This window comes from Quercus robur, chromosome 12 (genome assembly GCF_932294415.1).
Source record: "Quercus robur chromosome 12, dhQueRobu3.1, whole genome shotgun sequence".
NCBI classification, from domain to species: Eukaryota; Viridiplantae; Streptophyta; class Magnoliopsida; order Fagales; family Fagaceae; genus Quercus; species Quercus robur.
In genome coordinates this window covers 2,459,763-2,477,679 of record NC_065545.1, presented here as the reverse complement: position 1 = coordinate 2,477,679, position 17,917 = coordinate 2,459,763, and the positions used below count along the sequence as shown (strand labels likewise).

The 17,917-nt window shown below is 38.1% G+C and overlaps 1 pseudogene; it reads right to left on the bottom strand.

The window, feature by feature from the left end:
* Nucleotides 1-9,027: 9,027 nt before the first annotated feature.
* Nucleotides 9,028-16,811, bottom strand: LOC126710221 (amino acid permease 6-like; annotated as a pseudogene).
* Nucleotides 16,812-17,917: the final 1,106 nt, after the last annotated feature.

The window sequence follows — 17,917 nt, the reverse complement described above, 5'->3', positions numbered from 1 at the left end:
GGGGAATTGGTGTTAAGAAGGGTAGTAGGGAACATGCGGGACGTGGCTGCAGGGAAGCTTGCTCAAAGTTGGGAGGGACCATACAGAGTCACAGCCATCGCAGGGGCAGGAGCTTACTACTTGGAGGACCTGGACGAGAGGCCGCTCCCCCGACCATGGAACGCCAACAACCTGAAGAAATTCTACGCGTAACCCTCGATGTAAGTCAAAACTTGTATTCTGTGAAGATTAAGAGTATGATGAACCTTTTTGTCATTGCTGTTTTTGAACCAGTAACGCGCATTAAGAGAATCGCCGAGCATGTGAAAACCGAACAAGATCCTAAGGACAGAAACCTGACACTCGGCTCGATCAATATCGCCGAGCAGGTGAAAACCTTACAAACAAAATACTAAGGACAGAAACCTGACACTCGGCTCGATCAATATCGCCGAGCAGGTGAAAACCTTACAAACAAAATCCTAAGGACAGAAACCTGACACTCGGCTCGATCAATATCGCCGAGCAGGTGAAAACCTTACGAACAAGATCCTAAGAACAGAAACCTGACTCTCGGCTATATCAATATCGCCGAGCATGTGAAAATCTGACGAATAAATCTTAAGGGCATACACCTGACCCTCGGCCCAGTCAAAATCACCGAGCATGTGTGAAACTTGCGAATTAAATATACGAAACTAGTTCCCGGTTAAAATCGAATACTCGGACAAACGAAGACCTTGAAAACAAATGCTCGGATAACGAAAACTCCATTCTCGGTCAAACCAAAACCTAATAAAAACCTATGCCTTTTTACAAAAATTAAGTCCAAATAGCGCTCTCAAAACTACAGGCTCTCCGGGGTAACATTCTGTCAAACGGCCATAGCACGGGTATAATTCAAGCAAAGCGCAAACGGAAGTAATTTCACTCAACAAATTGAAACAGGAAAAGGGAACGGACTACCAATTAAACAAGTAAAAACAAATTGTTCAATCACCACATCCCGGTGACATGGGCAAAATAAAACCAATAAAATAGTGCAACGGTTCGGTCACCACATCCCGGTGACATAGGCAAATAAAAAATGAAATAAAAAGGAAATAAAGTCAACTAAGGGGTTGAGTCGGCGGGGGCACTTCCTGCTGGACGGTCAGGGTGAGAGGCTGGGCCTCGTCAAGAAGTTCCTGCACGGTAGGTATGCTCGTCGCCTCTAGTTCCTCGGGCTCAGCATGGGAGTCGATTTGTTCAACCAACTCCCTCATACTAGCCGTCTCCTCCTCGTCAAGAGCGGCCGGGGCATCTTGGCCGGCAGGTTCAGGGTTCGGGAATGGGACTTGGCTGGGGTCCCTCAGCGGTGAATCCTCAGGAACTCCCAGTGCCTGAAGAGCAGCAAACCATCCGGCCTCAAAACCCATACGCCGAGCCCCAGTAACCACCGGCTCTGCAGAGTTCTCGGCATCTGCGAAACCTACATCGTACCACTTCTGCTCCGCGGCCGCCAAGCCGGCCCTGAGATCGGCTATCTCATCAGCATGAGAAGTGTTGAGGCTGAGGGCTTCGGCCAGCTTAAGTTCTGTCTCATTTTGCTGGGCCAGGAGTTCGGCACACCTTTTTTCAGCCGATGCTCGGAACTTCTCCGCGGCTGCAGCCTTCTTCTCGGCAGAATCAGCAATCTTCGCCTTTTCCTTAGCAGTTTTCATTGCTGCCTCCCGCGCCTCCTTCTCACGCTCATTCTCCTCATCAAGCTCCCGAGCCCGGGCAGCCACGATATGAGCCAGTTGAGCGGCCTAGCAAGCACGGGGGTTAACAAGGAAATCCGGGGAAATCTATATATATATATACGAAAGAGAAGAGATAAAAGAATTACCGCAATGGCGTGCCACTCTAACCGGCGCCCCACAGACTCCTCGGACCCATCCTCGAAAGCATGCACGTCCTCGGGGAGTTGAAGAGCTCCAGCCAAAGTATGGGCGATACGTCCGCCCTCGCCCTTATCCCACATCCGGATGGAGGCGGTTGAGGGCAATGGCTTGCCGTCCAAAAGGAACTTAGGCTCCCAAGCTGGAGCCACTTGGGAGGAAGACGCGCCCCCCGTGCCAGCCTCGGTTGGCGGCTCGCGGATAACGATCCCGCCGGTTGGACGGGGAGGAGTCTGAACTACGGCGTCCCCCGGACCCGTGGAATGTTGCTCGGTAACTTTCTGTTTCTTCCGGGCACGTCCGGACTGCGAGGGGGGAGGAGGTTGAGAAACTGGACCCCGACCCTGAGTAGGCGGGGGCTGGTTGGTCGGCCGGGCACCAGGCACGAACCTGTCTAGGGTCATTGCTCTCCTTGCCACCATTCTTACTCCGGGCTGGATCGCTTCAGCTAGCAGGTTAGCCGCGTCTGTCACTTGCTGATGGTTCTCGGCAGGTCGATCCTCGGGATGGGGCTGCTCTTGGGCTTGGTCCCCTTGTTGTAAGGCTTCGTGAGCTCTCTCTCTAAGGCGCCGGGATACCTGTTCCGCGGAGTCGTCTCGTAGGGGGGCTAGTTCATCCGCGGTAGTGAACCGCCGACCAAATTCCCTCGCTTCCCCGGTTGTAAGCTTCGGCGGCAAGAAGTTCACGTACCGGACGTCTATGTACGATAGCAGGGGGCTGTCTACTATCAACGCCTGCTTGAAAGGCTGCCAGGTAGAGTAGACCGGTTCCACGCCGAGGATCAGGTGGGAGGCCCGGAGTTGCCCGTCCCAATGCACAAAGATCTCGGAACGAAGGACGAAGTTTAGGTCCCTGACGTGGACTGCTCTGAGATCCTGAGCAAAAACTTTGCCGTCTGCGAAAGAACAGATGACGCGTTAGCCTTTAACAAACAAATTTTTTTACTCAAACAACTATAAGAAGGGGAGGGTACGAACCCACTTCACGGCGTGTGAGAGGGCAAGGGATCTCCCCGGCAAACCAATTGCCGCGCACCCTGACGAACTCCCCGGCGGAGTTCCTGTTCGAATCGGGTAGGCAAGATATCAGCCGTACCCGAGCATCCCTCGTCTTTAAATAATAATTTGTGGACTTGCTCCCACAGAGGCTGTACATTTGGTTAATATCATGTTGGTCTAATTGTAAGTTAAAGGTTCGGTTCAATTGGCTAACACAACTAACTACCCGGTAAAAATTGGGGGGAAGCTGGTCGGGGCACAACCCATAGTAGATGAGTGTGTTTATCAGGAGGGGATCTACCGGGAACCTAACCCCACCTTCTAAGATGGACATCAAAGGAAAGAAGGCTGTACCCTGCCCTCGGTGGAATTCCATATCACTCTCATGACAGTAGGCCACGTCCACGTCACTGGGAATGCTAAATTTACTCCTAAAGGTGGCCAACGCAGCCGGGGTATCTAGGAGGTAAGAATAACCCATCTATAAAGCCTAAAACTATAAGAATAAACTCAAAAAAGCAAAGCTGAAGGAAAAGGAAGGGGAAGGAAGACTTACTGTGGGTTCTAAGGAGGAAAAGAGCGCTGAGCGAGCAAGCACACAGAACTATGGTCGGCAGAGAGTAAACGCTAAAGATCAGAGGCGAAGGAAAAATGGAATGATGTGTGGAGAAGGACCATTTATAGAGCCAAAAGAAACGGGGGGAGAGGAAACGCTTTATCAAGCAATAAATGGGCACAGCCTACGAGCGACCCAACGAATGCCAAGCGTAACTGACGTGCGCGCCGCTTCGGTTTGCGAACCGTCAGGCAATAATGATGACTGAGCCTGGCGCCGCGAAACGGCGCGTCTTTTGAGATGAATGTTAATTAGAAGTGACAGCCAGAAGCCCAAGGCTAGAAGACTCCTGGGATCAAAAGGCCCTAAACAGCACCTTGATTCTCCTCGGCAACCGAGTATGAATCAAGGGGGGGCTATTGTACGGCACCGAGCTCCCAAAGTCCATACTTCCCTTGGGCCCAGATCCGTCTGGGCCCCGGGCCCAAGTCCATACCGGCCCTGGATGCAGGCCCGGTGCCGAGCTTCCAAAGCCCGTACTGTCCTTGGGCCCGGACCCTTCTTGAAACTGCCTTAAGGTAAAAACAGGTTTTGAGCACAATGTTCCCGGAGTTTTTCCGGTTACTCCTTCCCGGAAGAGCGCTTGAGTCATGACCGGGAAGGACACGATATGAACGGGGACGCGAGGTGCCGAACATAATCGGCGCAAGTGGAAACAAGTCCCAAGATCATAAATGCTGCACCGCCCTTCCACCTAAACGGCCACTTTAACCAGATAATACTGGACCCTTAGTAGCACTAACGGTGATTGTAATCATGATCTCCCCACTAACCTTGACTATAAATAGAAGAAAGTTGGGAGAAGAGGGGGTTCAGAAAAATGGAGAGAAAATAGTCAAGGAGAGAGCCTTTCAACTGAATACTGCTTTGAGTCTCTCTGCCGAGAACGACCCGTTGTAGGAAATCCTTAAACCCACTACAAATAAATTGTGAGCCCAAGGGACCTAAGGCCCAGAGTTCCTGTACTTGGTTCTTACAAAATCCATTTACACAATTACACAAATTGATGTGATCTGTACATAAATGAAGAATTATTACTAAGAAGTAAACCTAATAGAACAAATATATTTATGTCCATTGTAATTTATTGGGTTTAGACTGGCAAAAATGGCCCATTACCATCAATTTTGGAAATAACGTCACTATAGGGCCCTTAACCCGGTATGGGGGCTTAAAAACGCCGCTATAGGGCCCGAAAACGTCACTATAGGGCTTAAAAACGCCACTATAGGGCTCCTTGAATATGGGGCGACAGTGGATTAAAAAAACATGGTACTCGAGCTCACCAAGCTCGAGTACCAGAAAAAGTGGTACATTGCTATATAGTTCAGAAACAGTGTTTCTGGACAAATTATTTTCAAAATTGATGGTAATGGGCAATTTTTGCCGTTTAAACTGACTTTTTTTTTTTTTTTTGGAGAAGGGTTTAGACTGTCTTGTAGTTAGCTATCGAACCCCAAAAAACATCTTTTATGCATCAGCTTTACGACATACCTGTGAGAGGCCTACATAAATATGCAGGCCCACACAAAAAACGAGAGCCTTTTATATTTTATCAAGGACTGAGTAAGTGGATGAGAAAATTTGTTATTTTTCTCTAGCCCAGGTTCAAAGTTCAAACTCCAGTATAAAGTTGACTTCAAAGTGATGCTGCCATATAGGGGCGTTGATCTAATAGAAGACAAATTGTATGTTTGCTTCCCCAGAAATTCTCTTGATTTCTTTATTGATTCTTTTTCGCTGGTTGTTTATTTTTTAAATTTTTATTTCTTTATTCTATCATGTGGTTTATTGAGTGTATACCACTCATTATTAGTCAAACTTCGAGAAGATTAATACTTTTTGGATGTTTCCGGGCCGGCTTCCGTATTTTTAATGCTAGTCTCACATGTCCACTAATTGCTCTCCATTCCATAAGGCACTATACCAACCACACCTATACCATTCCATAAGGCACTATACCAACCACAACTTTTATTGGAGATGCCAAACACAATACATTTGACTTAAGTTATCTTAGTGAAATAAAAATGAGTTAATTTTAAGTAAATTATATTTTTATTTTTAAGAAGATAAGTAAATTATATTTATCCCATTGGTTTAATTTGGATGATACTTCCATATTTCTTTTAACAGGGAGAGTATTCCACTCCAAGATCAACTTTATGATGGTGTATTACAATTTGCAACCTCCTAAGCTCTGAGCCTTTAAGTTCATTGAGAATTTGACACAAGACAGGACCGATTTGTGATCTCCAATATACTGGGGGTGGAGGGAATAAACTCGTATCTATGATAAATTGATAATTAATATAAATAGAGATCAAAGTTTGTAGCAAGAGAAGACAATAATAACAACTTTCTCATAAAATCCCAATTCCAAAAATTTGATCTTGGCACCAATCTACTAAGTAGAGCATGTTCCATTGTGTAAGAAAATGAGTATATATCTCTCTAGGATAGGATTGTGTATGCTGTTTTTTCACGTTTTTTCACATTGTAAATTATATTGTTATAACTTAACAGTTGTTGCTCATTCTGGTACTTGCAACTAAAGTAAGTCACACAATATCCACAACCTAAGAACCATAGAACAAAATCTAAAAGCTTTTGAGAGAAAGGTGGAGAGGAAAAATATGTTCTATTTCCATGAGTTGCACGAATAAGAGAGGCTACACTCTTTTTGTAACCCACTAGCCTATAGTACATAAGAGTTAATCCCATTAGCTATGGTCATGTCCACTATGGTGACATGACTGTCCAAATTCTAACACAGCTTTTATTGGGGTGGGTCTTGTATTCTTCGCTTCCTTCTTCTTGGTAAATTTTAAGTTAAAGAAGAGTAAGTGCCCGAGTAATTTTAGTCAATTCTTTTTGGAAATGATACTTCATACCATTTTAGTCATTGTAGTCTGTTCAAATGACCCAAAATTCAATTTTAGGCTACGCACTGTCAAAATGGAGCAGGAAAAACAAAGAAAGAAAAAGGAGGTATCAATTGTACAATGAATCAAACATGAAACACCTAGAAGAAAGGCAAGTTGGCAACTTTAATGTCCTATCAATTTCCCCTCTGCTTCTTACTAACTCTCGTGCGACTAGTGAAACATATACCCATAGAATGGTCATAGAGAAGCCAATTGTTTAGGCACACATAATCTAAGGCATCAATCTAGAAGAAGTTACATATAATTCAAATAGAAGAATATGACACATTTGACAGTAAAGCTCCAGTCATGTGCACCGTAATAATACCTAATCCATACTCATTAGAAACTTATTGATTTTTTTGGTCTCTTTGTTGGATATTTTTTGTAACCCAAAACTCTTGCTAAATGGATTGTCCTTTGGTTACTATCGGGCAATCCAAACTCATGCCTGCAAACACAAGAGAGAGGCAGAGCAAGATATCGCTTCCAATATGGCCTGAATTGATTCATCCAGTGACCTGTGGGCTTAGTATTAATATTTAATACGACGGGAAAGTGAACTAGTTAAATTTCATAAATTTACTGACCATGTTAACCAAATTATTGTTAAATCTATGAAGAGGATTACTTATCCAAATAGAACCGTATCTAGTAGAAATAATGCTAAATTTAGAGCACAGTCAAGGTCAATCAATAAAGTACAGGTAGAATATAAGTTAGGGAGGGGGAGAACCTGATGCGTTATTCCTTTCTCTTAAGGCTAATGCAGAAGAATAATTATTTGAAAAATTGATGAAGAATAGCCTGTTTCAATTTTGGGTACCGTTTTGTATTTATACTAAGGGGAGATTGAGTTGTGGAAATTGCGAACAATTTTTTTTTAGATGAGAATTGAGTTATAGACTTACAGTGGTCATCTTGTAAAAATACCTAATGAGTGGGATACACTCTCTTGACTTGTCTCTATCAAGTTGGACCATAGTTAAGGCCAACGGCTCTTTCTGAAAATCAGTTTATGTTCATTAGTACTCCACACGTACAAACATACTAACACTCACACCTCTTCTTTTTTCTTCTTCGTCTTGTGCATCCCAGTCTTAGAATTCTTCTTCACTTTTGTCTCTTTCTTTGTCTTTAGGTCTTGCATCTGAAGAAGAACATCGAGTTAGAGAATTGAATATGAGATATGAGTTAGAGTTTTGAATTATGAGAATTAAGTTGTGAGAACTGAGTTTTGATTGATGCTAAAACCAAATAGGGCTTGAACTTTTTGGATGGGGATTTGTTTGTGAAAATAGATGATAGCACAACTTTCTCACTTGGGGTAGGCAAAAAGTTATTATGTTATACCATCTCTTGTAGAGTGCTTGCACAGGTGAAAGTGGGGCTCTTGGGGGATATGGTAGCTTAGGGGTTTTGGGCATTTAATGCTCAGTACTACTGAGATGAATCGAAATTTTGGGTAGTTAATGTTTGGTTTAGCAGTTGGAAAAGCAAGATTAATCTTAGGCGAGATTTAGGGAAGTACACATTTAAGCCAGGTAGATCTTCATGCAACTTTGGGTAGCTAGCTTGTTAATTTGTTGATCCAGAAAAGCCCAATAACGTATAATGAAGATTTTTTCTTTTTCATTTTTGCTTTGTTTTGAGGCCCAATACATTGTGGTAGATTGCCATTTTTATTGGGCATTGAATCCAAAGGTTACAATGCCATCCATGGGACTTGGAGGCCCAAAACCATTCAATTTCATTTATTACTGTTATCATTGGGCTTGGGCTGAGTAGAGCCCACAAAGAAAAGCCCTAAATACTTCGTGGTGAGTGTACTGTGTAGAGAAAGTTTGCACCACATCCCCTTTTCACTGCTTACTCTTAAGATTGCCATTTTGTCAAGCCATGTACTCGAATTATTATGGAAGCAAAAAAATTAATTCTATATGCTTTATTAAATACTTCATGCTAATAACTTGTGTTTCTGAATTTTAGTATGTTTCCAATTCCATTGATTGATTGTTGTTGTTTGTTTGTTTTTTTTCTAAGAGTCTATTGGCATATAAGTTATGACTATAAGCTATATTCGGACGTATAGTTGTCTTTCATTGTTTAACTTCTGAGTGGTCATTGACCAAATGATATTCTCTCTTTTATTTTATTTTTTAATTTTTATAATTCAGTAGTTGGAGGATAAGAAATTTATACCCTAGACATCTTTATTAGAAATACTTAGAAGTACCACTTGAATTACAAAGGCCTTGACGACCAAATGATGTTGATAATTACTAGTCAGCAAGCCGAAGAGATAGCTTTTGTTCCATTAAGAAAAATTATAGTGGAATGCATGGATCAAGTATCAACAGAAGAAAAAGGAAACGAAGAATACTTGATGGGGAATATTGGAGCGGTTACCACATAATTAGCAGTTTAGCACATTAGTTTCATTATTTTGTGAGAACTTTGCTGCACAAATTGAGAGGCAAGATCGTTTCCCAATTTCACCACACTATAAGCAACCAAGAAATTGAGAAAGAAAATCCTTGCATGTCTCTTAAATAGTTATATATAAACATAGCAGCTTATTGATCATAATTGCTTATAGGTTCTGAATCACTGTTTGAACTGGAAAGGCTTGCTGGCATGAAGACCCTTATTTAATCCTTGGATGGCACCACATGCTGCAGCCAATGAAACAAGAAAGCAAAACAAGCTCAAGATTTGAAGCCCGAACCACTGAAATGTTCGCTTCCTAATCTTTTTCTGAGTAATGTACATCTCCACTGGGAAATAGACCGCAACTGGCCAGAATGCAATGGCTCCAAGAAGTGAAAGCATCTCATTGAAAAAGGGCATAGCCATGGCAAGAACTGTTATTATCACCACAAAAATTGTTCTCCAAATTAGCCTTAAGAAGTTGATACTAAATCTTATTTTGCCAATGTTTAATGGGTACTCCACAGCTACGAACTTTGAGTTAGGCCACCTCATGCTAGCCCATAATTCTAACATGCGGAAGACTGGTTGCCCAATTACCTGTCCACAAATATTCAACATGAAAGATCATCTAACAACTTAATTTTCAACTCGCTAGGGAAACAAAATTTTCTTTTTGTTAAGATATAAAGTTATGATTAGAGTAACATCATTTTTATATGGGTTTATTAGTGACATTACATTTATAATATACCAATCATAATAGATCACGCTAACGATTGTGAAAAATTTTGCAATTCTAAACTTATTGCTTAATTTTACATCGTATATCAAAACCAAAATGAAAACATGAGTGAAATTATTTAATGCACCCGATATACTACACATTCCTTTTTTTATAAAGGTGAGTATCATATCATATGTGAGTTCCACATATAAAACTCACATTATTTTTTGTGCAGTTACAATATATTTGAACTTATGACATTCTTTCCATGATATAATTAATATTAATTATAAGGAAAAAACACCAATTGGTTTCTTATACAGGCAAGATTCGAGCTCAAAGAACTTTACCAAAATGTCCAAAACCAACTAAAAATCCACATTTATAGTTGATGGAGAGGGGGAACTAGATGCTGAGATGGTCTGAAATTAGAATGTTGTGTAGAAATTTTGAATCATAAGTTTGGCTAATTTCAAGTTATGAAGTATGATTTTAGCTTCTCAAGGTGAATGTTTCTGGATTACGGTACAATTGGTTTTAGCAGGTGAGTTCAGTTGTTTGTAAGTTTTATTGGTTAGGGGCGAGTTTTGAAAACTTTTAATAAAAATATTTGATGTTATCCAAGAAAATAAAATAAAAATTAAGCATTGATTTGGAATGCTTGAAAGAAATAACCTGATATGATCCCAATAGGTGCACCACAATCATGATATTGCCCAAGTCTATCAACCAGAAGGGCTCGTAAAACCCAAAGCCAGTCAGCATGTTGCCCCGTGCCTCGTTCCCAAATGCAGCATAGCCAAGGCAACCGCACATGAGGAAGAATACTGTCATGGTCGAGATAGCTATTGTGTTAGCCTACTTCATCACTTTATTTTCAGGCGGTGATGACTTTAACGTGCCCTGAAAATATAATTCACAGGAAATGAATGTCAAAAATTTTCTTGTAATATAATCAAATAAACTTATTTGCTTGAAATAAGAAATCCAAATAAGAATCTGATGCTTCTCAAAAAAAAGAAAAAAAGATCACATTTTTTTTTATAAAAAAAAAAAAAATTTAAAATAAGATCATCTTACGACTTATTTACTTGTAAAAATAATGGCTCTAAATTTTGATATTATTATAAATTATTTAATTTTGTTAAATTATTAATTATCCAAATTTTTTTTTTTGGGGAGAAGAAAGACATTGCATTTCATTGAAAAGAAAATCAACCGTGATTGGCGAAAAGAACAGGAAGCAGGTGTGAATCCTCCATCTACACTGAATAACCTCTAATATGTTTAGCGCATATTTAGCTAAGTTGTGCGTTACAGAATTACCAAGTTTACTTAAATTATTAGGAAATGACGAATTTAATTACTAAACTATAATTCTAACAATTCCTTTCATTTTGTGGGCATAAATTCCCCCATAATAAATAAGGTCCATCAAATGAGATTCTTAGTATTTTAAATAGGAGATAGAGTTAAAACATAAATTGAATTCAAGATTTTCTGCTCTAATACTATATAAATTACCAGTTATCTAAAAATTTTATATTGTTAAAAAATAGTGAATTTAATTACTTAATCATAATTCTAACAAACTTTGAGTGTTGCAAATGCAATAATGAAAAGGGAGGGGGATCGAGGAGGGGGGGGTGGGGGGGGGGGGGGTGTGGGAGATCAATGAAAAAAAAGGTAAAATATTATTTTGGTCCTTAAACTTTACAAAAAGTTTGTTTTTAGTCCCTAAACTTTAAAAAGTTCTTTTTTTATTCCTAAACTTTGTAAAGAATTTTTTCAATAGTTTAGAGACAAAAAATAGAGATGAAAAAAGAACTTTTTTAACAGTTTAGGAATGAAAAACAAACTTTTGGTAAAGTTTAAGGACATGTATAAAACATTTTCAATATTTTAAGGACGAAAGATGAACTTTTCAATAGTTTAGGGACAAAAAATGAAATTCTTAAAGTTTAGGAATGAAAAAAAACTTTTGATAAAGTTTAGAGACCAAAATAGTATTTTACCCAAAAAAAAGAAAGAGAGAGTGGTTGGTTTTACCTGGACATCGATTGCAATAAACGTGTATGTGCAAGCAAGTGCAATGTTTCCCAATGCTGTGCACTCCCTCCAAATTTTTTCTGCTTGAGATACATCAACCCCTACTTCCACTCCAGTCATAGTGGTTCTCCCCCTTGGCCCTGTACAAATATTCCCAGTTTTTAAACGCCTCCCCCCCCCCCCCCCCCCCCAAAAAAAAAAAAAAAAAACTCGAATGATGAGCACAAGGTAAAACAAGGAAACAAATATCCTGCTAGGTTTATATAAAAAAATATCCTGCTATGTCATTTTTAATATACTCCAATTTATATTTCATTAGTGTCTATTTGGCACAATTTATTTTTTAGTTATTTGATAAAGCTATATTTATCAAAATAATTTAGAGAAACTGCACTTTGAATAATGTGTTATGCTAAATTCACAGGGTTGGGTACTTACAAAATATAGATGAGATCATGGAGTAAATAATTGGAGAAATTTTATATGTATTTTTGGGAGAATTTTCCTTCAACCTATTACATGGTGATGAAAAAGACCTTCAACATGCAATATTAATCCAATAACCTATTTAATTTGTAGTCATTATCTTGATTAAAATAAATGTATATAGTCATTTCAATTGGTTAGATGCGATTCCTCTAAACCATTTGAACGAAAACTTTTAACATTTTCTTTACATGATCATGGAATGTTTTATGATAAAAAGAAAAACTTGTCTATATATATCTTTTGGATGTGTGGAACTTGTCAATAACTGTGCCAAAAGAAAATAGGAAGGAGGAAAAAGAATGAACATTACCCGAGATGACCCTTGCAAAGGAAAGTCCAATCCCTATACTCGCATAACCGAAAGACATAATTGCTGCCGCACTGGACAGCCATGACAATTCATGAAAGTTTTGGATTTGAGACAATAAAATCTCAAAAATCCCCAATGCAATCATGTATGGATTGTTGGAAAACTTGCACGGAGCTTCATGGCCTCTTTTGTGGAAGCAATGTGATTTATGTATAGCCCTACAATATACAGCAATACTCGTATATAGTAACAATTAGATAGGTCTCAACACACTTATACTGCTAGGGAAAGTGTATCAGTTTTCACTTTTCATATATGCAAAGGGAAACTTACACCATGCTTGTAGATGTTGTTATGGTATAGCCGATCAAAATTCCAATAAGGCTCATATTTTGGACCAACCCACAAGCCATGTACATTTCTCCACCTAATCATTTAGAAAATAAAAAGGAAAAAGACAATTTCAATAAATTTAGACCATGAAACTGTAGTTATTAATTTTACAATTTTTGGTGTATACTTTAAAATTACCTAAGATGTTTTGGATAGCCTCCATGTATGTGTAATTTTGCTTCCCAATAATTGGGTCTGGGCACCTGTAACAATCTGCTAAAAGATTGGCAGTATATAATGTAATCGCCGCAAAAATTAAGACAATGCTTATGCCGAAAATCCATACGAGTTGTGCAACACTCCAGGCTAGTGAGAGAACCCCAGTGCTTATCACAGCAGTAATTATATGTGCACTTGCAGTCCACACAGTTCCTGCATCTCATACAAGTTTTAAGTTTATCATGCAAAAATGCTTGAATTAATCATTTTTAAATCTTAAATTAACTCATGTCAATTTTTAAGTACATATTAAAAAAGTAATTAAGAACTCTATCTATTATATTATTATTGACGTAACACTAATCACATTCATTGTCATTTTAAAAGGAAAAAAAAAATTGTAATTTTTTTTAAAGCTTTTGTATTTTCCATCTCTTTTACCCTTAAAAGCAAGATTGTTTATGTTGTTGCATTAAGTATTTTTTACCTCTTATTGAGGGGTGTGTCATGAAGTGGGTTCCCTTAATGTGTGTGGGTTCATACTTCATAGGTGCGTGTGTGGATCTAAATTTTAATAGAATTTGGAATGAGTTTGAGATCTATATATTTTAATAAATTCATATTTTGAAAATGTAATTTCAACTCAAACTTGTCTTTTCCCATTTTTAAGTAAGTTTACCGAGAAAAAAGTAAGTGCACCAAAATGGACCAAACGGACCGAAGTGGACCGAATGGATAGAAATAGACTAAAGTGGACCGAAATGGAGGGTGGACATTAGTTGTTTGTTTGTTTGTTTCTTTTTGTTTTTATAATTATTTTATCATTTTTTTTGATAATTTAATAGTTATAAATATAAATAATTGGGGATTAATTTGAACTCTAATTATGATAATAATGGAGAATAAATTATGCTATTAAACTAAAAAACTCTTTAATAGGTTTAGGGTTTATTAATTTGCATGGTTAGGAAAAAGACACTAATAATAACAGAGAAATGTTAACGAATATACTAAGAGCATTGATTTAGGAATTATTTTTAGAAATATTTTATGGGAGAATGACAAAACAATAATTTTGTTGACAACTTTTTATATTTCCCATTATAAAAGTGGTGTCAAAACTTTCTTAATATAGTTTATTAACAATTGTCCTAGAAGTATTCATTAACATAACCCTTAATAATTTATCACTTTTACATCTGCTTATACTCAATTATGGAACTTTTACTCTTATGAGGAACCCCAACTGCTCTCATTAAAGCCCATGAGTAATCTGGCACAAAGGAAAAATCATGAAGCTTGATGACATCTAAATATCTAATTTACAGGTTGACATTAATGGACCTTCACCCATAACATTGATGATATCCCTTGGTTATTTATTTTTATTATTATTTATTTTTATAATGAATAAGAGATCCTTGGTTTTACTTATTACAACCCTTATCTGGTGTAACTCTAAGTAATGTTACACCACACAATAACTTGTTATTAAATTAATATTTTTAAAATCCAACTGTTGAATTATATGTTCTATATGTTCTTAACATGCATGCCAATTTGCATATCAATCAGATGCTATTTACCATTTGATCTATAAACTCATCTTTTATGCATTATTTTAAATTACAAAAATTTGAATTTTAACAATTGTTTGATGACATAGCTATTAATTTTTGATCACCTCAAAATTTTGTAAGTATGAAGAATATACGAAGATAATGTAATCTAAGGGTGGATTTATCAATATTTGCATTAAATTAAAAAATATTGAGTGGTGTAACATTGCTTAAAGTTACACCAGGTGTAACTTGAACCCAACCCTAATAATAATAATAATAATAATAATAATAATAATAATAATAATAATAATAATAATAAACAGCTGAGTTTAGATTATGTGACAGTCTAAACTATATAATGAGTAAAATGGACAATTTATGAAATGGAAAAGAATAAACAATTGAGTTTAGATTATGTGGCAGTCTAGACTATATAAGAGCATGCACAACAGTGGAGCTAAATTTTTAGCAATTTAGCTCCACCAAAAGTTTCTTTATCTATTTTACCTACACACATACTACAGCAGTGGATCTATTTTAGCTTTCAACACAATAAAATAATATATTCATCACAATAAAATAATATTTCTACTACAATAAAATAATAATATTTCTATTATAATAAAATAATATATCACGACCACCGCACAGTACAAACATCCTCCACCACCACCACACAGCACAAACATCCTCCTCCTCCACCACCACCACCACCACTAGCAGTAGTCCACAACAGAGGGAAAAAAAAAAAAAAAACCCAAATCAAGGCTCAAGCAAACGACACGTAGTTCGCTCCTCCGTTGTTCACAGTTCGAGTTCAAAGACCTCTTCCAATCCCTACTTTCTCGGTTCCCTTTCGTCAATTCCTTGGAATTCATCGCTTCGGCGCTCGGTTTCGCCGGCGGTTTCGCTCTCCACCGCCACTCCAAGGATCGGTTGAGACATCGAGGCGATTCCAATGTTGGGGAGTGGATTCTCTTCACCAGTCCGACGTCGTTTAGCCGGTTCGTGTTCCTGCGGTGCCCTTCGGTGTCGTTCGCCGGAGGCGAGGACGTGAATGAGAGGCTGGTGAAGGAGGACAGGTATTTCGTGAGGTTGAACAAAGGAAGAATGGTGGTAAGGAGTGACGGCGACGGCGTGGGCTGGGACGGCGACGGCGTGGGCTCGACTAAGACGGCGACGGCGTGGAGTGGGCTGGGAGATGAGAGCTTGAGAGAGATGAGAGCTTGAGGAAGAGAATTGAGAGTGCAGAGAATAAAAGAATGAAAAAAATAAAGTGAGTTTTTATTATTTTAATCGGGAGTTGGATTAAATTTGTTTTTTTTTTAGATGAGTGCTACAGTGCACATCTATAGATAGATGTGCACTGTAGCAAATCAGCTAAATTTTATGGGTTTGGCTCCACTGCTGCAAGCTTTTTTTGCTATATTGGTGGAGCTAAAATAGTATCATAGCTTTTTAGCTACACTGCTGCAAATGCTCTAATGAGTAAAATGGACAGTTTATGAAATGGAAAAGACTATGTTTTGAAGGTTTCGCCTTCCAACATATATAGTAAGAGTACATTAGTATGTGAGGAAACAGTGACCACACTTGCCATCTCTTTCTTTTTATTATTATTTTTTTATAGCCAAAATAAAAAAAAAAAAAAATAAAAAGAAAGAGTACATCTGTACATGTCTTACACAGGGAAAATTATTGTGTACTCTCGGAGTATCATAAATGCATACTCCTTTCTCTCATATAAATGGTAGGTCCCACTAATTAAATTCATGGTAAGACTCACCATTCATGTGAGAGGGAGGAGTACGCATTTATGATATTCCGAGAGTACCTAATAATTTTCTGTTACACAGATTCTTGACCGTTTCTATCAATTCGAGCTTTTTCTCAACCAGGCTACTAAATTCATACATTACATGAAGTCATAAAAATAAATTAATAAACATATATGTGTTTTGGTAAATAGGGAAGAATAAATAAATAATATGAGATCCACGGGAATTGGTCAGAAATGAGAGAGACGGCACTACAATGATACATGCACAAAACAATCAAATAAATAACTAGATAAAAGTATTACATGCATGCATGGACTTTGGAAAGAGATCAGAGGGACGGAGAAACATTACCAGTTCTTTTGGGTTTCCCATCATCATCTAGTTCTCGATTCGCAGCTTGTCTGTCAATATTATACAAACCAGATTCACATATCTCATGTTGGAATTCTGAATCAATGGCACTCTCCATATACTCTTTTTCTTTGCCCCCTAGCAAGCTAGCTAGCTACTTCTCTGTTCTTTGAATTAAAGATCAATGACTATATTCAGCGTTTCAAAAAACTTTCACCATAAAAATGGGCATTATTTAAGTTTCTTACGTCAAACCATCCCTTATGGAGGTTTGCTTTATTCATCCCAAGATTCACTCTGCTGATGAGAGGAGTAGAGTCAAGCACTCCTATTTATTGTACTGCATCTGCATGTAGTTTATGTGGCTCAATATGATTGATCCAAGCAAGATGATGATAGTGTATGCGTTACTTTTTAGGTTGGCAAGTTGGAGATATTCCAAAAATTATTCTGAATTCCTGATGTATTAAGCTTCCTTCTCATCTGAAAATGATCTTATATATATATATGCGGAATTCGTGAATGGGATCCATTTGTACGTAGTACATGAATGATTTCACATCGAGGTCTATTACTTGCCATATTAGCTATTTACAATTTACATGGATATACACGCCAAGCATATTGGTGTGTTAACGTTCCTGCAAGTCTGAGAGCGACATTCAACTCGTACTAGATCCCAATGTGATGTTTGTGCTTCAGCCAAAAACAAAAATCCAATATGTGATATTTTGATGATAACTTACACTATACTAGATGATGTAATATTTTACTACCTTCCATAATTCAACATGCGATGGCTGGTGGCAAGAGTCTTATAATTCAGTTAATATCTTTTAATATTTTTAATGGTGACATTCTTTTAGAAGAGTGAGATTAGAAAAATCTTTTTAATTATTTCGTTCTCTATTTCAAAAAAATCCTTAAGAAAATAAAGCCAAAATCATTGTTTAGTAGCTATTTTGCTTCATTTTTAAAAATACAAATCATAAATTGAAGATTAATTTAGTTACGATAAAAAAAATACTCCCTCCTCAACAGCCAATAAATAAATAATTCCATTCTCTATTTATCCATGGATTCCTAATCATACTTGTGGTGGGTAAAATCTGTCAGTTGATGTTGGGCCGTAACTCATGTACCAAGCCCAGCCACGATAAAGAAGAAAAGGCATGGGCGTAGGATATCCCGTCCCAATCATGATGGGCCGGGCCGGCTAAGGGG